We start from the raw sequence: 24,818 nt of genomic DNA on the forward strand, positions 1-24,818 counted from the left end.
TTCTGCTTAGGTAGTGACTTGGTTATCCGTAGACTTCCACAATTACCTGCTGCTCTTTAGATGAGTCAAGTACAAGATAAGAAGATGAAGGCAGTGAATGAAGGAAGTCTGTAAATAAAAGTGAAGCAGAGGTCTGTCATAGAAATACAGAAAATGCTTTTCCACCAGCTCTTCAGTCTAACCTACCCCAAACAACACAGCTGCTTATGTGTAAGCCAAGTTGCTTTATGGCCAGGGAAGGAATGACGGCCATGTCCCCATTCAGATTTTAATTCAGTGATAGACTTTGATCAGTATATATGCAGAAGACTGGATGAAGAACCCAGGCATTTCGGGAGCATTTATAGCTCTAGTTTAATTCTTCAAAACTATATCCGTTGTTAAGATGGCATGACTCCACCTGCACAGAGAATGTTGCTTGAGATTCCATATTTCTCTTTGCTGCTTTTGTAATAACCCTGAAAGTGAGGGACGTGATTAAAGGGAATACATAGATGGCATAATGTTGCTTTGTTAGCAGATCTGAAGCGAGGCAGTATTCAACATGGGGTGTGTAGCGCATATCATGTGAAATAATAATAGTTTAGCACACCATTCTGGTAGAGTGGGAGTTTGAAGGCCCATTAGACAGAACAATTTTTTCTAATGTGTCAAAATAATGCAAGTAGTTGCACTAAATAAATTCCTGCTGGTGCACTGCTGTGAAAATGGAATGATTAATAGCCTTCAGTATTATTCTCACTTAGTTTGAGACACAGTGGACTAATATAGATCTCCAGAAAAAATACTTTTCTATATGCATATTATAAGTCTCTTTTATTTAACTGCTTTCTTGGTGTTTGGCACACACCTCCCAAGTTACTTTACTTTTTCCATTTTCAAATTTAACATGAAACCACAGGTCCTACAACTGGGCATAGGTTTTGACACTAAAACCTACAATAATTTTCACACATAGAAATAGCAACCAATAAGATTACCACCAATGAAATGCTTACAAAAACCTGAACAAAGTCATGTTTTATAGAAATACCCAATTGTAATATTTGTTCCATGACTCTCAGAGAAGAAGTAACATTATGAAAGATGAAGTAGGGATATGGTTTAGCAGTTAAAGCACTTGCCACACAAAAATAGAGGGTCCCTAGAGCAAGCTCTAATTGAATAAAAGACTCTGTCTCCAAAGGATAAGGGGGAAGAGAAATAAAAATTCCCACTATCAGCCTTGCACATCTACACAAACAGGCATACAAATGTGTTGGGGGCCCAAAAGCCCCTCATCTCAGTCTCCATCTTGTCCCTGGGCCATCATATATTAAGTAACACTCATTTGTTTCTTCTACTATCTTGCTTCTGTTTCCTTAACTCACTCAGGACACTTTACAACAGGGGCACTCAGGACATTTTACAGTAGGGGCTCTCGGGAACTTTTACAATAGGGGGTTCTCCAGACATTTTACAATGGGGACATTCCTTTGATGCCAATGTGTTAGCAAGCGATAACACTGATTTAGCCTGTACACCTGATCAAACACTGTTCATGGTTTTAAGCTTTATAAACCCTCCATTTCCCTAGAGTAAACTGAGAATTGAACAGAATTTTTTGATCCCAAATTTGTCACTGTTGCTCCCTTCCCTCAAGAACCCTGTTGTTTAAGTCCTGCAGGTCAGAGCACAAGTAGACATGCACACACATGCACGTGAGACCATAACACGTACAAACATGCATATACATGTGCGTGCACTCCACATACTTGTACACATTAAGAGAAGAAAAATAATTTTTCAATGAAAAATAAATTAAGACTTGAATATCAGTGTCAAAAAACCCCATAACATTAAACAGACAAACAGACTGAGTGGGTAGTGTTGATATATTTAAGTGCACACACATGTGCATGTGTGTGTGTGTGTGTGTGTGTGTGTGTGTGTATGTGTGTGTGCAAATATGCATACTAGTACTGGGGGGTCCCGGGTGAAGGCATAAAGCATCAGATCTCCTGGAGCGGGAATAGAGTTGGTTGTGACTGCCTGACTTGGGTACTCTGATCCTCTTCAAGAACCGCACATGATCCTAAACACTAAGCTTTCTCTTAAACTACAGAAGGTTTTCTTCTTACAGAATTGTGTTTGTTATCTTTCCATCACTGTGACAAAATTCTGGCAATGAGATTTAAGCAGGAGAAAGCTATGTATCAGTAGTAGTTCACAGTGTTTTATTTTTCTAAGATCATCTGGATCTGCTGCTTCAGCCTGAAGGAGTGGGAAGCAGAATGTTCCAGAGAATGGAGTGGGTGGTACCATGCACCCCTCAAAGGTATGTTCACTGACCCATTTCCTACAACAAGATCCTGCATTCTAATAGTAATCCAGATGTAAAACCATCAATCTTGTATCCTGTCTATGTGTTAATCCTTTCGTAACGCAGTGGCTTCTCAAAAGTCCTGCCTGAAATTTAGGGGAGAGCTTTTCATACCCCAAGCATAATAGGAATAGAGTTATACTGTGGTTTTGTTTGGATTTATGATAATTAATTGCTATTAAGGCCACGTTAGTTTCAAATACAGGATCCTTCCAACTCAGACTTCCAAGAATTAAGATTACAAGCATGGGCTCACACATGCTTTGTATTTCTTCTGTATCTCATATTTCTTGGCCTTTTAAAGCATAACCTAATTGATTTCTGTTCTCTATACAATTAATTTTGTGTATTTCCTTCAAAAGAAAATCTGCAAATGTAATAAGCCAGCATACCGATTAATAGTCTCATGTCAAAGTTATTTATCAGGAAGCTGGAGTTTTGACATGTCAACTAAATATTAAAAAGCAACCTGTAGCTAATAAATTGCATTTTATTTAACATTTCAAATGAAGAAATATAATGGAAAAATGCCCTACTCACTTAGAAATTGGTATTAGTAGCTTTGCATAGCCCAAGTGATGTCCATTGGTACACGTAGGAGGACTCTCCATGGGATACTGTCCAAAGGCTTGCATTTTCTTGCTATAGTATGCTGTAAAAAAAAAAAAAACTTTAAATATAGACTAAAAAGGGTGCCCATAAAAAGTACAAACATCTCATGATCTTATATGGCTGTCTTTTAAAAAAATTTTTTCACATAAAACTGGATCATTGTAAAAAGTAAGCAATTTTTCACATGAAAATATATAGCAAATAGAAACAAATTTTGAAGTTTATAAACATTTTTATAGTAAATGAACTACTGAGTAACTGAGCATGTTTAACCTTTTTTTTTTTTTTTTTTTTTTGAGATAGGGTTTCTCTGTATAGCCCCGGCTGTCCTGGAACTCACTCTGTAGACCAGGCTGGCCTCGAACTCAGAAATCTGCCTGGAACTCATTCTGTAGACCAGGCTGGCCTCGAACTCAGAAATCTGCCTGCCTCTGCCTCCAAAGTGCTGGGATTAAAGGCATGAGCCACCACACCCGGCCAGCCCTATTTTCCTTATGATTTGACTTTTTATTATTACATCACAATGTGTTGGGTCTCATCACAGCCATAGGAAAGACAGCAATAAATGACTCATTCACTTAATAATATAGTCCTTTTAGCAAGTAATGCAAGCTTAGGTGATTAATTATTAATTGACAAAGAAAAAATAAGAAAATAAACATCCTTATTCTGCTTTTATTATATATTGATTATATGGTATGCCCTTATTTCAAATATTTATGTTGTCATTTTATATGTTAGTATTAATTTAACTACTCTTGATAATTTTCAAGCAAGGCAAAATAGGTTATTTTTGAGCAATGACATTAGAACTTCTTGTCTCACTGTTACATAATTTATTATCAAATCCTTTCTTTGGATATCTTAAAATACACTCAAAATTTGGAGGTAGAATTTGCTTTCTTGAATACTGAAATGTTTAACTTACAAATAATTAAAAGCATTTAAATGGGTAACATTTCTTATATGGCATACTCAAATTGTGGACAATGTAAAGGTAAAATTTTGGTGTTTACCTGCATTTTGGGCTGTAAGAGAATGTTTCGTAGATACAGTAGACATAACATAATAGAGTGTATTTACCACATGTACCTACAGTAATGGGTTCACGAATAATCAGCTAATGGTTCTACTTTAAATTTAAAAGGCTCAGAACTTGTAGATAGTATAATACTAATAGATACAACACACATCGATCTTTTGATCTACTAAAGCGACTGCCACTGCATCGTGTTAGATGAGGACGGAGTAAATGCAGATGAGCAGAGACGGAGGGTATGTTGTGGACCGCTGCCAGTCATCCATAAATGGGACCATCTCCCCATCAAGGTCTCAGCTGCCGGGGAAGAACCAGTACCTTGGTGGCAGCTGAGGAAAGGCTGTGCCCCTGTTTTTAATCGTTAGATTTTAAATATATCTGTCCTGCTGTTAACTTTAAATGTTCACGATTTACTACATAATTGGTAATGGTGATATTTTATCTGATATTATTCACAGAAATGATTGTACTCTATGTCATATATACTAACCTTTGGCATTTGGGTGTCAGACTGATGATAGCTTCATAAACCAAATTGAAATGTTATTCTTCTTTGTCTAGATCCTAAAATAGTTTATAAGGTGGACATCATATATTCTTATAGGTGAGAGTGAAGACTCTTCTTGCAGGGTCACTGGGAGGATGCGTTTGGAGTGTGTGTGTGTGTGCGCATATATGTGATGGATTTATAGAAGGTATTGTAACGAGCGGCTTAAACCTAGCTTACTAAATGACTTCACCTTCAAATTCTTGACTGTGGAAGTCCAGTAAGGAAGAGATTTCCTTATATATAAAGTATAAAAATAAAAAAAAAAATTAGCACTGAAAAAAATGTTTCGGATTTGTGCCCACACACCATCCAAATGCTAGTTTTATAAATGCCTTTTCTACAGAATGGGGCCATTTGCAATCAGGGATCACACTTGGCTTTTGTTTTTAAATACTCCAGCTAAGATGGCCTCTTTCCTCGTTGGCTTTTGGCAGATTGGTGAAGCTAAAGTTTTACTGTATGTTGATGGCCTCTTTCCAGTTCCGTTTTTTGCCTGTTGCATGTTTGATAGGAACAGGACAATAGTATCTGTGGATTCTTTGCATCACCTCAGGTAAGACATGATTTCATTTTTTTCCTTTCTCTAATAGTGATTATCTTTTACTTTGTTTATTTGGTTTTGCTTTAAGATGGTGACTTTCATAGTTCACGCTGCCATCAAACTCATTACATCATCAACACTGGTGAACTCCTGACCCTCTCATCTCCCTCCAAGTGCTGTAATTTTTGGTGTTTGCCACCACCCCTAACTTCTTGTTTCGATTAAAATGATGTCTTAGAAGAATATTCACTGCAATTTATTTTCCCATCTATGTATGTATATGTTGGTAAGTTTCTCTTTTCTTTTTCAGATATTTGTCTTATGTGTATGAGTGTGTGCCTGGATGTATGTCTATATATCATGAGCGTGCCATCTTAAAGCAAAACCAAATAAAAAAAAGTCACACTCTTTCGCATCTTGAATCTGGTCTTATAGCAAATCCCATCAGTGATCCAGGGTCTAAATTTTTCCCACCATATCTGCCTTAGTTATGGTTTCCACTGCTCTGAAGAGACACCATGACCAAGGCAACTATTATAAGAACATTGAACTGGGGCTGGCTCACAGGTTCAGAGGTTCAGTTCATTTTCATCAAGGCAGGAGCATGGCAGTGTCCAGGTAGGCATGGTGCAGGAAGAACTGCAAGTTCTACATCTTCATCTGAAGGCCTCTAGAAGAGTGGCTTAGAAAGACGGTCTCATTGCTCACCCCTACAGTGACACACTTCCTCCAACAAGGCCATACCTCCTAACCATGCCACTCCCTGGGCCAAGCATATTCAAACCACCACAGTCTCCACTACCAACCTTCCATTTCCTTCTTGTTCCTCTCCCACGTCCACTTTTATGTGTGCCATGCAGTCTTCTCCACCAGCAAACCCATGTTCAGAATGCAGACTAGAGTCTTTCACTGACTTGGTACCAGCCTTCTTTCCCTGCCATATGCCCTCTGATTACCTCCCAAGGCACTTGCTTCCTCACAGCTTGTACAGGAACCTATACCAGAACCTTTGCTCTTTCTGGAACAAGTATTTTATACATATAGATTATTCTATCTTTACCTTATTCTTATCTAGGCTTAAGTGACATCTCCTTAATCAAACTTCCTTAGCATTTAGAAAGCATAGTTTTTATTATTTGGATGTCTGATTGTGATTTTTATTTATTGCAGTATATATCTGATGAAGGGTGAGTGCTACGGTTATCTGTGAATAGTGATTTAATATAATTAGAAATTATACTAGCTTGGAAAACTGGCAGTAGTGCATTCCTTCTAGGGTATGTAACTTCCTTATGCTCCTCAGTTAAAGTCTCACCCGTTTCATAACACCTGTGTCCAACTGTGTCCCATCTCCGGTGTTTCTTCTTTCCCCCTCCCCTCCACAGTTCCTTTCCGGTTGGTAGGTTGACAGTATCAGGTATAAACTCCTTCCTAATGAATGGGTCTTAAGTATAGTTAAACATTTATTGTTGACCTTCAAGATAAAAGTACCATTGTTTCACCAATGGCGATATCTTATTGGTTCAGACCTTGCTGTGGACTGCAGCCTTTACCCCTGGATAGGATTGCTACTCTCTCTTAGCTGCTTACATAGCAGTGATCCCATGAAAGCGAGTCCTCTAGGAGGATGCTTCCAGGTCATGTATGCCTCAGATCTTTCAAGTCCTGTGTCTGGATTGTGGTGTTTCCAGCTGTAAGCTCTTCCCTTCAAGCTCTGGAATACAACCAAAGGCAATGGTGATAATATGCACAGCCATGAATCTTCTCAGGCTATTGAAAAGGCTTGCCTCTAGTGTCCTCCGCTGTGGGAAAAAGAAGGTCTGGTTGGACCCCAATGAGACCAAAGGAATTGACAATGTCAATTCCCGTCGGCAGATCAGGAGGCTGACCAAAGATGGGCTGATCATATGGAAATCTTCTCAGGAGATACCGGGAACCTAAGAAGATTGACCACCATATGTATCGCAGCCTGTACCTGAAGGTTAAAGGGAAGGTATTCAAAAGCAAGTGGATTCTCATGGAACACATCCACAAACTGAAGGCAGACGAGGCCTGCAAGAAGTTACTGGCTGACTGTGTTGAGGCTAGCAGGTCGAAGACCAAGGAAGCACAAAAGCGCAGGGAGGACCACCTCCAGGCCAAAAGGAAGAGCCTGTCCAAGAAGGAAGAGATCAAGAAATAAAGTTTAACCTCGAGTCTGTTCATTGCAGCCTGGCTGTGGCCTCACCTGTATCAGTCATTAAAATAAAACAAGCCTTTGTCCATTGCCCTTTTGAGAGAGAGAGAGAGAGAGAGAGAGAGAGAGAGAGAGAGAGAGAGAGAGAGAGATTCTTGTTTTATCTTTGATCAATAGCTCAAGGGGATGTTCCCCATGCCTGGCTCTGTGATTTTTGTTAGATAGTACATGGCTCTTGGAGGTCACCTTAAGTGAAGTAACTGTTGAAAGAAAAGAAAAGAATACACACAGGTAAGTGTATGCACACATACATATACACTGTATATTTTAAGTAAGCTTGTAAATTGATGTGTCCCTGTGTCTTCTTAAAGTCCCTTAGTGTTATTTAACTCTACTTCACCCTCCCCCTCTAGTAAAAGTCTCCATTATCCATTTCAGAACAACTGTATTCTACTACGCCCTCTCTTTAGTGCCCCCTTCCCATGGTCTCCTTTTATTTTCCTGGCTTTGTTGTTGTTGTTGTTTTGTTGTTGTTACTTCAGGTTATATAATCACATCTAAAGATTCAATGATAAGATCCACAAATAAAAAGGGAACATGTGGCATTTGTGTTTCTGGCCTGAGATGACCTCACTTAGGATAGTATATTCCAGTTCTATCTATTCACCTGAAAATTGCATCATTTCCGTTTTCTTTAGTATTCCATTGTGAATAGGTGTTGTGATAGTTTGAAAGAAAGTGACCCTGATAGGCTCACAAGGAGTGGAACTATTAGGAAGTGTGACCTCGCTGGAGAAGGTTTGGCCTTGTTGGAGGAAATGTGCCACTTAGGGGGAGCTTTGAAAAGCCCAAGCCAGGCTTAGTGGCTCACTGACTCTTCCTGCTGCCCACAGATCCAGATGAAGACCTCTGAGCTACCTCTCCAACACTGTGCTTGCCTGCATCCCACTATTCCTGCTGTGATGATAATAAACTAAGCCTCTGAATTGTAAGCCAACCACAATTAAGTAAGAGTTGCCCTGGTCATGGTGTCTCTTCACAGCGACTAAAACCAGTACAATATTTCATTTTCTATTCATCACTTGAAGGACCTTTAAGTTGTTTTGATTCCCAGTTATCATGCACAAAGTGATGAAGATGACTGATACTCTTTTTATATAGTAGAATATCAAATATCTTGTGTATATATACCCTGCATCTTCCCTTGCTAAGGATGTTGTAACTGGTGGGGGTCATTACAAAGATTACCACCTTATCAAAATGCAAATAATAAGTGATTTAGGGGTACCCAACTCCAGCTGACATATCTGCAGTACCACCCTTACACCAAAAACTCAGGGAAAATAGTCTATGGGGGTAGAAAGATAATAGAAGCCATAAACCCATAATGTCTGCTACTAGACAGTGTCTCAAATAGAATATGGGAAATGCACCCATGAAATTGTAATTATTTGGTTACCTGAACTAGACTGGCATAATGATAATCACTAGTTGATATACCAACACTAACAGAGAAATTCCCCCAAGGCTCTACTCTATATAAAGAGCTACGGGTAGCCAATGACTACTGAGAAGGCTAAATAAGCTTCTTCTATGAATGACCTACTGCACAGGTTTTCCAATCCCAAGTGGTCAGTCCTGGACACACACACACACACACACACACACACACACACACACACACACACACACACTAACACATGTGATAATGATAAATGCACTTAGTGATTGTATGTTGTAGAAATTATTTAATTCCAACCAGGGGTTTTTCCATGGCTTTGACCCTTTAGTTTTGAGATAAAAGACACACACAGCCTTTATATTTACAATCATCTTTAAACAGCACAAGACCTGGGTGAATGCCTACCCTCCATGTTGTTAAAATCTTTCCTATCAAAATGTTTTTATGGCTCTTCCTCATGGTTCTCCTCCAAATCCTAGCTCAAGAAACCTCAACTCCACTGTGTCTCTTCTGTTCAGCTATTGGCTATAACCTAATACTTGCAGAGATTCATTCCCCTTAGAGAAGGAGTAGGCATATATCATTTTTTTTGCATCTTTAATGCTAATAATTCCAGTTCTTCAATTTTCATTGTGTTTACTAATTTTGTTTCTGAAGCCCTAATGTTTAAACTCTAATTTAGACTTACAACTTCATATTTAAATCGTACAAGTTATCCAAATACTTAATTTAACATTAACTTTGAAACATAGACTTCCATTAAGTTTCTGAAATGAAAGTTTTGATGTGATACCTTATGTTGTCATGGTGAAATGGTTTTCTCTTTTGAGCATACCTAATATCTGGTTTATAAGCAAAATTATCTCTGTTCTGGACAGATCAGTCTCTACCTGTGCTGTACAGGGGTCACATGTAGACTTCCCTTTGTTTGTCTTTTGACTCAAATTTAACCCTTTTCTAGAGGTAATGCTTTAGTAAATCCTTCACTTTGCTAAAGCACATCCTCAAATCAGCCCCCCCCCCCCCGCTGTCTTCTGACTACAAGCTGCTGAGAGGATTTTCCTTGTTCGTGTGCCAATGACTGCAGGACTGACCACTTGGCACTTCGTGTTGGGTAACCTGTTTGGAGTCTCATCCATGGCAGAGGTTAATGCTTCCTTTCTCAGGCAGGCATCAGTTGCCTGAAGGTCTTTGTCTAGAGTGGAGACTCCATGAGCATCCCATCAGCATAATCCCTGAAGATGGGAAGAAAGTTTGTGAGAGACAGATTATCTCTATGTCTGCTGTGAAGCATCTTTTACAGAAACAGGCGCACAAACAAGACCTAAACAAAGTCGATGCCAATGGGTCTTTCTTGAATGATCCACAGCCTCCCTTAATCGGTATTTGTTTGTCCCTCTTGTAAGGTTTGTTATTTTGTTTTGTTTTTCTTTGATAATCCTTCCTCCCAGAGTGTTTTATGTATTTCTATGTTTTAATCTTGGCTTGAACTTTATAATCGGTCAAATACCTCTCAACCATTTGTCTCTTAGATTTTTCTTGCTTAAAATGTAATGTTTTTTTTTTTTCTACCAAACTTCATATATGTGATGAGATTATACATTTTCTTTCTGATAGCTTTTTTGTCTTTTTCTAATTGCTAGTTTTATCTAACATGTAATTATTCCTATGGTGGAAATATCTTAGTGAATATCTAAAGAGAGTACACTATTTACTTTAATGTTATTTTGGTTTTTGGAAATATCCTTGCTTCCCAGTTGGGACAAACTTTTAATTTTTTATATTAACTTCTTATTTTCATATATCTTGAATGTCACTTATAAGGATAAAGTGAATAAAACTTTGGTTATTAGTTTATAAATAAGAGTAAAGAGTTCTTTCTTTCTCCGAATAAAAATTTGGCTGACTCTAAGGGTAATGAGTCAGACAACCAGCTTTCAGTTGGAATACACTTAAAACTCCAAAATTAGAAAGGATTTACATTGAGGTGCCAAAAGCTGAATTAGCTGCTTTTTATCTTTTCAGAGAATTCTATTGAGTTATTTAGAGCATTGTGCTCAGTTGGAGAATTCTGGGTGTAGTCTCATACTAAGCTGCTCTGTGTGCGGAGGTTTGGAGCAGAGATGTGGGGTGCCTACTGCTCCATAATACATGACATTTCCATGTTCAAATCTGAATTTCCCCCTCTTCCTCTTTTTGTCAGGATTGTATAATGAACTTCCACAGCTTGAGCTACCTGTTGGCATCCTTGGTTCACTTTTGTCTTCCATGAAGTTGGCGAAGCATTTAGTCTGCTGATACCCTGCGTTCTAGGCCTGCTTATGAAGGCAGTGTCAGTCATTTCTAATAATTCTCTTGTTTTTATTTTCTGGCATTGGTGGGTTTGAGCTCATGGCCTTCATCTACACTGTTGATTAAGCATGGCTAATGTATTGCCTCAGCTTTTTGAGACCATAACCAAATATTTGACTGAAATGGTTTACAATCATTAATAATAAAATTCTAATAAAAATTATTAGAAGATCTCAATATCATTATCCTTCCTGACCCTCACAGTAGACTGGAATCCATGCGGTTTTGCAGTCCTCAGATCTAATGCATTTAAAACACAGAGATGGCACTTCTAAAATCGTGGTTCCAAATGTATTACAATGTTTATAAAATAGTTATCTGGCTATCATGGAGTACTTTATGATTATTTATTGTGGGGAGTCAAAGAAAAAAATAGAAGGCTTAGTATTATTAAGCAACAACAATAACAACACACAAATCCACCCTGTTCCAAATTAAAATTGTCTTTATATTTGTGAGGGGCTACCAGCTGGAATTAATGGTACAGTTTTCTTTATAGAAGAAAAGAATGACAGCCGAATTTAAAGAGAAGTCACACCACACATTCATGAGAGAAGATTTTCTCCTTTGTAAATGTTCATATTGTTCTCTGAATCTTTTTCCAATTATGGAGTTCAGAGAGCATGCAGGGTATATAGATAGATTTGCTGTCTTCACAGCATGTTAACCACAGTGGTATAGATTCAGGGTCACCAGACTGCAAATGAGATCTTAGAATTGAAAGCGTGTAAGATCTCTCTCCTCCATCTCTCCCTGTCCTTCCTTCCTCCCTCCCTTCCTTCCTTCCTTCCTTCCTTCCTTCCTTCCTTCCTTCCTTCCTTCCTTCCTTCCTTCCTTTTCCATACTATTGAAATAAAGGAAAGCAAATGGGTGGTTTTAATGTGTTAAGAACAAAATTAAACTATTAATTGAACATTCACATTGACATTAATTCTTACATTGCAGCATGTCTGTGAATTTGACATTATTTGAAAAGCTAACTAAACACATATTAGTTTCCATTTCTTGTTTGACATGAAGTGCTATTGATGAATGGAGCAATATTTGGAATTCGTATCAGTAAGTTCTGACACACACATGCAGAGTTTTATTCTCTGGGCTTGTAAAAGAATTGTAAAGAGGCATGAAGGCCTCATAGAACCTAATTGCCTATGTTATAATTGGGCCCTGAAGACAGATCAGCCCACTGAAGCTTCCAGTTTTTCTTTGGAGTACAACAAAACTTCACTCCTTTCTAACTAGTTGCATTCCTATTTGGTTTTTAACATCAATGAAAGTACTTGGTACATCTGATCCTATTTTTGTGAAGTTGTGTAATTTTTGGTGTTTGTGTTTATCTTATTGACTAATTGACCAATTATGATATTATCCAATTAGTATTTAAAACACCTTGAATGGTGTAGGTATAGAAGTTGCAGGATTGGTAATTATAAAATCTTAATCCAAGATTATTTACATGAGTGAGCACAGGAAGCTGCGCTCACTGACATGAGATGAAGTGATTGTCTGTACAGGGCTTGATACTTACTTTCTGGACATAGTGTTCCTTCTGTTCGGTTTCCTCTAATGTCAAATGTTTAGACATTGTTTTATATATCATTTCTCATTCATTATAAGAAGAGAAAATGAGCTTGTGTCATGGTTTGTAGCATATCTGTTAATGAGCTGAATTCTTTTTAGTTGCACCCTCTTCCAAAATTCCATGTATTCTTGTTCCGCTACCTAACGTGGAACTCATCATATTTGCGTTCATATTCTTCATTTTTTTTGTGTGTAATTAAATTGTTTTTGACAATTTCTTAAATTCTGTCTTTCTCACTTTGTAAGAATTCTAATAATACAACTCATGATCTATTAGCTCTTCTGTATGCATTTTGTGGAGTGTGTGTGTGTGTGTGTGTGCATTGTGTGAACAAATATATGCAGATGTGCAGAAGCCAGAGGAAAGCCTCAGTGTTTCATTATCAGTCTCCTTGTTCCTTTGAGACAGCAGGGTATGTGGCTGAACCTGGAGCTTACAGTTGTTACAGGTGTTTGTTTGTTTGTGTATGTTTGTTTTTTGCTAATGGTCTCCTTGACTCTGCCATTGTGAGTGCTGTGTTACAGGAATGTCTGAAGCCACATCCAGCTTTGACATGGGCTTTGGGTTCCAAGCTGTCTCATGTTTGTACAGCAAGTGATGCTGACCACTGAGCCATCCTTCCAGCCTTCTGTTCTATTAGTTCTCGTTCTCTATCATTTAGACTGAATTACCAAGGCTTGCATAGACTGCTGTTGAATTTTTGCTTCAGTTATCTGGTTTTTAATTGTTTTGAACAGTATTACTTTTAAGAAAAGGTGAAAAATAGGAAAGAAAATGTGGCTAACTTGCCACAAATAACTAAAATAAAAATTCGATTTTTATAAATCTAAGCACAGAGAAGAACCAATATTTATAAGAAAATTTTTGTGTTTCAGGAGATGATGGAGAAAATAAACTTGCACTGTATAGCTCTTCAAATATGAAAGTAACTAAACTTTTCTAAGTAAATTCAATAACGTTTGCAAGCTAGGTGATTAGGTGGTTCAATAATCTGAAATGCCTGAAGTCAGGGGATGACACCATATCCTCTGGAAACCTCTTAAATTTTATTACTTTCATAACACAAATTTACTCTAACTTTCTTAAGATTTGTTTGGAGGTGTATTTCTATACAGCTACCAATTTCAGAGACATAGCATTTTGAAACTAATGGTATCAGATCATGACCAAAATCAGATCTATTTTCTCCTAAAAGCAGTCAAACAGTGGCTTGTTCATACTTTTCCCACCTGTCGCTGCCTTCCTCTCTTAGTTCATAGTCTTTGCTTTCTGTTTGGAGCCTATTCTTATGCTGCCAGAGCCTCGTCTTTCACCCACATACACCCTGCTGCTTTGCAGGTAACCATGACAATATTTCACAGCACTGAGGTTATGAGATATATAAAATGCTGCCATGCTGTCTTAAATTTATTAGCGAGCACACCTTTCCCAAAATATACACAAACAAATATCAAATTAAAGTCATATGACATTTTGAAAGTCTCTGAACATTGTACTCAACTGGCTTAATGAGTAGGAAGAAATCAGGATGCCTTTGGTAGGACTGAGTGAAAGCATATGACTCCTTTCTAACACAAAACTGGAATCTTAATCTTTTTCTAAGTTTATTTTAAAATTTCTTTAACATCTACCTCCTTAAGATTCATATTAGTAGAAACGTTTGGCAAGTAAGAACAGCAACAAAGATGAAATTAGATATAGTTCCTTATTTGTAACTTAAAAGAAAAATGCAAGTACTGGTAACTTCCATAATAATTCTAAGTAGAATCAATGATACAGAATGAAGATAGCAGTTAAGGATTGATTAAGAATCAATATGATATCTAAATTATACTGTATGTATGTAGAAGAGGGTCTGCATATTTGGGTGTTTGAATGACTTCCATAATCTCAAGAGGATAAAACAGTTTGTGTAAGATGATACAACACCATCCAACATTTTATTACCAATGCTAATTTTAGTATTTTAATGATACTCACTTATTCTACTGTAAAACTCTTTGATAATACTAAAATTTGCATGAATCGATAACCACAGTGGAAGTGATCACTGGTTCATCTTTTGGGGGATTTACAATATATCCATTAAGAGCACATGGTGACTACTATTTATGGGCTCACATACTATCTCTTCCTTTCTTAGTCTGGCCTATCTGTGGAGCATCCATTCATTAAATTGTGATAAAAGCATAAATTCTATTACAAATAAGTCTTTCATCATTTTACCATTAATGGAAGTACTTATCTAAACACAGAATAAACAAAACATACCAGACAGAATTCCAGACCTTCATGCATGTATAACTGAATTGGCATTATTTATGTCTTATTGAGAACTTTCTGTAAATGTTTCTTCTGTTACTAAAGAGATGGATATTTGAATATAAATATAGATGCACTCTTTCCTAGATGTGCCCAGTGGATGAATATGACCAAAGCCGAATTTTCAAGTAATGTATGCAATGCTCAGCCCATTCTTGGTCTTTCCTCTACCTTTGCTTATTTCATGCTATATCTTAGTAATAGAGTCAGTGTTGCAGGATTTGTCCAATTACATTGGGGCAGTGGGAGGCCTGTGATTGGACAGGGAAATGGAGGCGGAGCTAAGAGGTACAGAGAGAGAGAGAGAGAGAGAGAGAGAGAGAGAACATCTCAGAGGAGAGAGAGGAAAAATGGAGGCCAACGTGATGATTTCATAAGGTTAGAAAAAGTGGGATAAAGCTTTTATCATTATCAATTGGCTCTGAAATTACTGTATTGACATATTGTAAATTGTAATTTTATTGATACATAAATCTGACTGGCTAACTACAAACTTTAAGAGTCTTGATTTTACCGGGTTACTGGGTATTGTGATATGCAACCATGAGGTTGACGGTTCTATTTGGTTATTACTATAACCAAATAGAGCTGGTGGGACCCCACTGAGACATAGTGTTGTGGCCCTTCGGTGCCAGTATTAGAGCGGGAACTTAGCTTGGAGGGCTGGAAAGTTGGCGGGTTGAAAGAAGCAGGAGCACAGAGAGTTAGCAGGTTCATTTTTAAATATTTCCCGCAATAAGTCAGTATTATGTCCGCTATTTTCTTTTCTCATCACTGTGTTATACAAGATTAAACTCATAAAAAAACACCCGTTTTTTTTTTCAGCTTCTCACTTTCTTAGCATGAAAGTGGCCAACACTATGAGCATGACCACTAAAGCTGCTTACAAGTTGTTGGTTTTGCAGCCCCATCATTTATCAATATCTTCCCTCTGCCTGACACTTCCCATCGTTTTTGTTTATCACTATTACAGGATTCGTTCAGGTAAAAATTGCTCTTGAAATATTTTAAAGTATTTAAAATTGTATCATTGATAATAAAGAAAAGCACACATAGAATTAATAATGTCTAATGGTTGAAGAATTTTTCTGTGTACTGTGATCAGTGCCTTACACACACCACCTCTGTCTCTGGATTAGTTTCCTTGGCTGCTATAACAAACAACTACACACGATAGTGGCTTAAAATATAGAGAAGACAGAGATGAAGGAGAAATGAAGAACAATGAAGAGATTAAGTAAGAAGGGTTCAAAGTAGATTCAAGTAAACATTGGCTTTACCAAATAATGGAAAGACGGACTATTGCCTGCATTTACATGTTGTCGGTGATGATACACAAAGCAGGGAGAGCTCACAGTGAGTGAAACTTCTCAGTGTCTGTGCTGTCAAGCTCAAATTATTATCACAGTCACTTTCAATAGGATTGTGGTGTAGTGACTGTAGTAATCATTAACACGTTGAGGACATATTATTCAAAGACAAAATAAGTCATAGAATGGAAAGAAAATGCCACGTAAAACATCTTTTAAAACCTTTAGAAGGAAGAAGCCCAAAAGAAGCAGAAAGACTGAATACAGAGGCAGTGCAGACAGAACACAGAAGGTAGTGTAGACGTGACAGAAAGCCAGACTAGATACAGAAGGCAGTGTATACACAACTGAAAAGAACTATCTCTGGAAACTGACCAAGGTCTACAGATGCTGTGAAAAAATTTTGAAAACTTGTGCCTTTAAAAACAATATCTTTAAATTAAGAAGAAAAAAAGAAGGAGGAGGAGGAGGAGGAGGAGGAGGAGGAGGAGGAGGAGGAGGAGGAGGATATGGGCTGAGACTGTAGCTTTAATTGTAGAACGTTTCTACCGTGACCAAGGCCTTGATCTCAGAACTGCAAACAAAGAAACATGGGACTGGAATTAGAAAGAGAAAAATATCTATGCAAATAACATCTAAAAATTCTAGTGGTAGCATAGCTGCATTACTATATATACAAAGAAAAACATCCCCACCAACCAGGGGTGACATTTGACAATTCATGCATCGAATTCCAAGGATGAGATAGCAATTCTAGAATTTTATAAACCTGCTAACACTGTCTCAAGACACACAAAACAAAAGCATGTAGAACTAATGCATATAGGGTATGTGAGACTAACATATATATCACTAACAGAAGAGAGAAAAATCAGTAGGGGTGGAGATTTATACATTAGTGATAAAATAGATCTGATTGACATATTAATATATACCACATCCACCCTAGAGAAGTCACATTCTTTTCAAGCTCACACAAATCACATAACAAAATTGACCATGTTCTTAGGTAAGCAAATGTTCAAAGGAACTGAAATAACACTAATACTCTGATCATGGAGCTGTGGACAAAAAGAAAATCCCCATAGATGTGTGGATTAAGCAATGGCATAAAAATTTGTATCAAAGCAAAAAAAAATCATAACTAAAATTTGGAAACTATTCTTAACAGTAATAATGAAAAACTTCATATCAAATCATATGGCACATGACAGGAGGCACACTTAGTGAAAATTTTATAAAGGGAAAATAAAGTCTGAACAAGCAATAACCTGGCATTAGCTCAAGAAGTGGGTAAGACACAGAGCTGTGATGCTAAATGGGATTTCTCATTAAAAAGAATCAGAAGGCTTAGCCTTTTAGGAGAGTTCAATTCCTAACTTAGGACAGGAAACGTGCAGGGGACACCTGAGCTATCCTGCTGCGCCTCCAGGTAATAAGGATGCCAAAGCCCCTGGGATTCCAAAGCATGATTTGAAGAGGTTTGGGGCTGATAACCTTGTATGATAAATTCCCTGTGCAGCCTTTTTGATGAGGCAGAGACAGAAAGAAGCTCTGTGGACTATGAAAAAGCTTATAGTTGAAGGGGGTGTGCTGATTCATAAACGGAGAAAGAAAAATAACCCAGTTTGGAACTCACAAACTTAATAACTAATGTAGGAAAACATTGACTGGTGCCAAGCCATTCCATAAAAAGGGCTGGGGAAGAAAAGGAATGCTAGGTAACTTATCAGTTACAAAGATGAAGGTTTTTAACATTGAAATAATCAGATTGTCACTATTTTAAACAGGTGATCAAATTTAGTCTGACCAAATGCTAAACCACATGATATTGTGTACCTAAAACTTTGAATAAGAAGTATACAACACAGCCTGAGAAGTTTCCTTACCAGGAAATTGTCTGATTTGAATCTAATTGTGTGGAAAGCACAGAGACAAAAACAAAATGAGGAAGATTCTGTTAGGACAGCTAGCCCCAACTTCAATAAAACAATCAATATCATAAAAGGCAAAGGTAATCTAGATGAAGAGAGACAAATGAGTCCAGACAGCCAACTACAGTGTGTCAGCTCTAACTGCATCTGGAAAAAATCAAGGAGCTGCAAAGATATTTTGAGAGTTAGGAAATTTTCATATTTTGACTCATAAAATTTTTGTTCATTTTCTTTCATGTAAAATGATCTTTTGTGTGTGTGTGTGTGTGTGTGTGTGTGTGTGTGCACTTGAATGCACGTTGGTGTAACTATGGCCAAATTGGCTTGCATCAGCATAAATTAACTATGACGTAGTACTGGATGTTAGAGATCTAACATGGATTTCATCTCGCTAAAACTGAAATATGAAAGGCTATGCTCCCTGCAGAATGTTCCCAGGAAAAACTTACCCCGCCTCTTTCAGCTTTTAGAGGATGCTGACATTCTTGTCTCTGTGTCAATATATCTGCCTTCCCAGGGAACACTGCTGCATTCTGCTAATCACTACACATTCCAAGCTTCCTCTGACCACAATCAGAATACTGTTTTTCTCTCAAAACTCCAAGTGGTCCCTGCTGGCAATGGGCAAAGAGACACCTTGCTTGCAGTGGTGTTCGCATATGAGCGAGGGGCAGAGCAGATGGTAGTCCTTTGTTCATTCTATGTGATGGACGGCTTGGTGACCGAAGCTGCCTTATGCCTAGGACTTTGCACCATGGGAGGACGACAGACAGAGAGAGACCTGCAGACCACCATGCCACCCACAGACCTGCCCTCCAGCCCATGGCAGGGGTAGGACATAGACGCCCACTGGCCACCATACCATGCAGCACAGCTGGAAGATGTCACACAGGAGTTCTCCAGCTGCATGGCCAGCCTGTAGCATGAGCAACCATGAAGTGTGAGTATACGGTAGTCAGATGGGAGAGAACGAGAAGTAGAACAGCATGAGCATTGTGGGGAGAGATGGACTAAAGCTCAAAGATGGAGAGGAGTAAGCCTGCTGTGAGTGGTCAGCCATGGCACCCGGATCCATGGTGAGGTCCCATCTGGTGCTGCTGCTGAGGGCCTTTAGCTTGGGAGAGCTATCCCGTCTCTCACTAGCAGGAGCACTCAGTAGAACAGCTCCTGCACCTTGCCTGGACAACACAGAGAGGCAGGGTTGCAGCTGAGCCTGCCCCAGTGGCAGGAGTATGGGAGGGCTGGTCCCACCACTCATCTGCCATGAGGTGGTGTGGGTGAGCAGGGGATGCCTTCCCTCCCTTGCCCCTCATCACCTGTGGCAGTGCAGTGCGGAGAACTGGCCTGTGTCCCTCGCCAGCTGCAGCTCTCAGGAAAGCAGGCCTTGGGCCTCATCTAGGCAGCACCGTTGGGCTGTCCCTGGTTGAGGGGGCACAAGGGAGCCAGCCCTGAGCGTATGAGAGCAGGAAAGCAGGCTTAGCCTCTCACAGGCAGCAGCACTTGGGAGAGTGGGCCCTGAGCCTTGACTGAGCAGCAGAGTAGAGCTGGAGGCCAGGGTACAGGTGAGGACCCCAAAGACACGAGAGCGGGGAAAGCTGACCCTGCCTCCTGGGGATGGTGGTACTAGATGGTCTAGCTGGAGCAGTGCTGGAGGGCTTGTCCTGATGGACCTCATAAGGGAGAGCCAGTGTGCTGACCAGCTCAGCTACCACCAGATCCATCGGAGTTGGCTCATCCCAAAATCTATAGCATCTGTGAACAGTTTGAAAGCATACATAGGGCCAGTCCTGCTGATCCAAAGCTGCAGGATCTCCAGGACACACAGCAGCAACAGAATAATAGGAAGAATTCCTGATGAGCTTCGAACATTGATGGTGTCACAGAAGCCAGAGACCCTGAACCAGACCAATGACTCATTGCGTTGAGTCTTTGCAAATGAAGATATATGGACAGAGGGATACACTGTGGACACACTGTGACACACTACAGCTTCCCCGATGAGATGACGAGATGTTTTCTGTTTCGTTTTGGTTGTTGTTGTTTGTGTGCATGTGTTTTATTTTGGGTGGGACTTTGGGAGGACAAAGGGCAGATATGAGGCAACAGGGAGATGAGTGGGATTCAAATGCATGACAAGAAAGTCACAAAGAATCAATAAATTTAAAAAGAATGAAAGAAAGAAAGAAAGAAAGAAAGAAAGAAAGAAAGAAAGAAAGAAAGAAAGAAAAAAGAAAGAAACAAAGATCTAAGTGGTTACATTGGGTTTACTCAAGGAATCAACTAATTCAACCATATGTGCAAAGTTTTCTTTAACTAGTCTCAGGTCATTACTTATTAAGTTGTGGGGTCTTGGGGGTATAATAAACATTATTGTATCCCAAAGGTTTACAATGTTTATAAGTACTAGTTTGGAAAGTTATTTTTATTTTTGTAAGGAGCATGCAATTATGAAGAAATGTGTTGAAAACAATCAAAATATTAAAATGGTCAGAGAAAAAGGTGCAGAAAGAGTGTAAGACCCAGAGGTGGTAGATTACTCAAGAGAAACGATGTCTTCTGTGACAGAGTGGGAGAGCTACAAACGTGACTTCATAGTGCTTGTGACATGGAGCACATGGGAGCCCAGGAGCACAAGCAAGCCAAACCAGGCCAAGCTCAGCATGGAGAGGCAAGCTGGGCATGAAGGTTCACTGCTGGCTAAGGGGCTACCCACAGTTCTTACCCTGTGGGAGAGGAAGCATCATTTTCTTAAAGGTATATCCACCAATAAGTCAACCAGACTGCAGGGGAAGGCTGAACATCCAAGAATATTTGGACAGCATGAATTGGCCTCGATGGGGAAAGATAAGGACACAAAGTGGAGGTGGGTAGAAAATGCAAAGGTGGGTCTTGGAAAAGTCAGGAGAAAGGAGAGTGAAGGTGATTCACACTGTACAAAGTTCTCAAAGAATCAATAAAATATTTTTATGAAGCTCATGGTTTTTATTATGAGAGGAGATAATGAAAATGCATGTGAATGGGCTTTGTTTTTTTTTTCAACTTTATTTTTTTATTATATATTTTCTTTATTTACATTTCAAAGATTATCCCTTTTCCTAATTTCCCCTCCGAAAATCACCTATCCCTTCCCCCCTCCCCATGCTCCCCAACCCACACACTCCTGCTTCCTGGCCCTGGCATTTCCCTACACTGGGGCATAGAATCTTCACAGGACCAAGGGGCCTCTCCTCCCATTGATGACCATCTAGGCCATCCTCTGCTACATATGTAGCTAGAGCCATGAGTCCTACCACGTGCTTTCTTTGATTGGTGATTTAGTCCCAGGGAGCTTTGGGGTTACTGGTTAGTTTATATTGTTGTTCCTCCTATGGGGCTTCGGACCCCTCCAGCTCTTTGGATACTTTTTCTAGCTCCTTCATTGGGGACACTGTGCTCCATCTAATGGATGACTGTGAGCATCCACTTCTGTATTAGTCAGGCACTGGCAGAGCCTCTCAGTTGACAGCTATATCAGGCTCCTTTCAGCATGTTCTTGTTGGCATCTGCAATAGTGTCTGGGTTTGGGGGTTGTTTATGGGATGGATCCCCAGGTGGGACAGTCTCTGGATGGCCATTCCTTCAGTCTCTGTTCCGAACTTTGTCTCTGTAACTCCTTCCATGGGTATTTTGTTCCCCCTTCTAAGAAGAATAGAAGTTTCCACACTTTGGTATTCCTTCTTCTTGAGTTTCATGTGTTTTGCAAATTGAATCTTGGGTATTCTGAGCTTCTGGGCTAATATCCACTTATCAGTGAGGGCATACCATGTGTGTTCTTAATGAAAGAAAATTCTAAACTTTTTTAAGGGAGAGATATAGCTTGGTCATAGAATATATGCCACAAAGCCTTGGACTGTTTTCCCAGCACTGAAAAAAAAAAAAACACAAGAGAAAAGAGGGATGATAGCCAATTTTTATTTCTTAGACAATAGTTCAATAGTTGACACACCTACTTTCGATGTGATTTTAGGGGGAATTAAACCAAGCAGCTCAATAAAACTGACTTACAGAGAGGCCTGATTAGGATGAGTATAAAGTTGTCCCAGCTGTTTTCTTTTGGGTTTATGCTTTTGATAGGGTAGTAGTATATATTAATTATACATAATCAGAGGTGACAGTTTCATGCACGTGCATAGTGCGTTTTGATTATATTCATGGTTACCACATGGCCCTTTCTTGCCCTCTCTCATGCATGAGAGTCCACTACCCCTTCCTACCGGGCGCTCTCTCTCTCTCTCTCTCTCTCTCTCTCTCTCTCTCTCTCTCTCTCTCTCTCTCTCATATGCTGTCTACAGACACATCAGAAGAGGGCATAGGATCCTATTACAGATGGTCATGAGACACCATGTGGTTGCTGGGAATTGAACTCAGGACCTCTGGAAGAGAAATCAGTGCTCTTAACCACTGAACCATCTTTTCAACCTCATATTCTCTCTCTCTCTCTCTCTCTCTCTCTTTCTCCCCTTTATTTTTTTAATGATCCAGCAAGTTTCATAAAAGATTGTTGATGGCACATATGTCAGCATTTGTTTACTGGAACATGGAGACCTTACCAGTTACCATACCACAGAAGTAAACCTCCCTCCCTCCCTCCCTCCCTCCCTCCCTCCCTATTAACTGCTTAAAAATCCTCAGGGAGGAGCAGAGATTTGTGACCCCTGCCCCCATGCATGGAGTTGATACAGATTTTTGTTTTAAAGCAGGGTAGTCACTTTACTTTGCTGGGAATGGGAGCATCTCATAGCTTGAAGGAGACACAGTGACCTTGTTTTTGTCTGTTTAGATAAAATTCTGAAGTAACCTTGTTTTGTCTAAGTCTGTTATGATCTCAGACAGAAGGTGTCTGTTACTCCTGAAGAATTCTTATTCTCATTAAGACAGCCACCCAGCCTGGCTGGAAGCTCTAGGCCAACTCAGCTTACAGTGAGTCTTCTCTGGAGCTAGATGGGCAGTCTTCCATGTTGATGGCTGCCCTTTCCTCTCTTGACTTTCATTATAAATCAAGGCTCAAAAAGTAATGAGGAGTGAGTTCATTTTTTTCCCCGAGTTACAATTGTCAAAGCAGAATATTTAAAAAAAAAAAAAAAAAAAAAAGTAGCTGAGACCGGGGCAAATGTTTAAAGGAAATGAATATTATTCTTCGAACAATAATTTTACGAATGTATTTTGTAGGAGGTAGGAGATATGGTGAGTAGCCTTGGGAAGGATATAAATATAAGTAAGACACTGTGACTGTCTATTTAAAATTTATATTTTGATCAAATACTAGATAGATATTTCAAACTTGGACGATTGATTATAAATACAGATAAAGTCCCCAGGTGCTTAGAAACTAAGTTTTTGTTTAAAGTTGGATTCCAAAGGATCAGGTGTGGTAACTTTGAAAGAATTTTCAGGAAAAAAAAAAAAGCCTTGTAGAATTACTTAGCTTAGCGTATATGGATTAGGAAATTCAAAAATTTATCCCCCACAGACTCTCATTAAAACTGCTACACACTGAGTTGTCAGTAGAAATAAATATATGGCAGAGTTTAACTAAAGAAATCAGTGTTAAATAATATATTAGGCCTGGTCCCCATAAGGACACCCAGTCATGAAGTCCTTAGCAGTGGTATGCATTTTGCATAGATAGGAGCATGTGATAAAACCAGAATCACTCTGTGCAGATTTAGAAGTCCATGTACACACTACACATTTCCTAGTGTTTTGGGTTTTTTTTTTTTGTTTGTTTTGTTTTTTTTTTTTTGCAGTAAGTTATGTGTGTAGGTGATGGCTGGGATCTCTGCTGTAGTCTATTGTCATTGCCTTTTTATGTTTAATAAATAACAGTCTTCTGAAAGGAAACGGGTCCCATGAGAAAGCATAGGATGTAAATATACAGTATCAAAAGCAACTGATATGCAGACAGCCATTAGCATCGTGGGCAATGCCTCTTTAGTAGTTGCCCTATGGAGGCATATTTGAGAAATTGTCTCAGGGCTCGAAATCTCCAGGGCCTTGGGAGGGAAGATAGTATTTTCCTGGTCCACAAGCACTCTGGTTTGCAGCCCTGCTCAGGTTTTCAGCCTCCGAGGGTTCACTAACTTGGTCTTCCTGCCTTCTGTAACTTACTAATTGGACTGCCTTGTAAATTGTGCTGCTGCTACTGCTGCTGGCTTGCTTTATACATTTGCTAAAAGTCCCCTGTGGTTTTGGTGACTAATGGTTAGGAACTTCTGAGTCTTTTCACTGTCTTGTTCTCCCTCTCGTCACCTTCTTTGAGAGATATGATGTTATTGTGAGAATTTCCATTTCAGGTATTGAGTTCTAGTAATTTTAGCATCTGTTTCCTCTGTGCTGTTGGATCTGGAATTCCTGAAACCCCTCCCCTGTGCTGTGGAATCTGTCAGATTTGTTATTTATTTTCGTCTTCTCAGGTACCATTTCTAAAAAAAAAAAAATCTCCCTTTCTTTCTTTCTTTCTTTCTTTCTTTCTTTCTTTCTTTCTTTCTTTCTTTCTTTCTTTCTTTCTTTCTTTCTCTCTCTCTCTCTCTCTCTCTC

General features: G+C 39.1%; 1 long non-coding RNA gene and 1 pseudogene across 1 annotated transcript; one reads left to right on the plus strand and one right to left on the minus strand.

Moving 5' to 3' along the window:
• Positions 1 to 2,838: 2,838 nt before the first annotated feature.
• LOC110316978 lies at positions 2,839 to 20,082 on the minus strand. Its single transcript, XR_002380290.1, has 4 exons — positions 19,843 to 20,082; positions 5,911 to 6,000; positions 5,670 to 5,774; positions 2,839 to 3,014 (listed from the first exon to the last, which is right to left on the minus strand). It is a non-coding gene; the product is annotated as an uncharacterized LOC110316978 (long non-coding RNA).
• Positions 6,860 to 7,286, plus strand: LOC110316977 (annotated as a pseudogene).
• Positions 20,083 to 24,818: the final 4,736 nt, after the last annotated feature.

The sequence above is a fragment of the Mus pahari genome, chromosome 2 (genome assembly GCF_900095145.1).
Source record: "Mus pahari chromosome 2, PAHARI_EIJ_v1.1, whole genome shotgun sequence".
In the NCBI taxonomy this organism is placed as follows: Eukaryota; Metazoa; Chordata; class Mammalia; order Rodentia; family Muridae; genus Mus; species Mus pahari.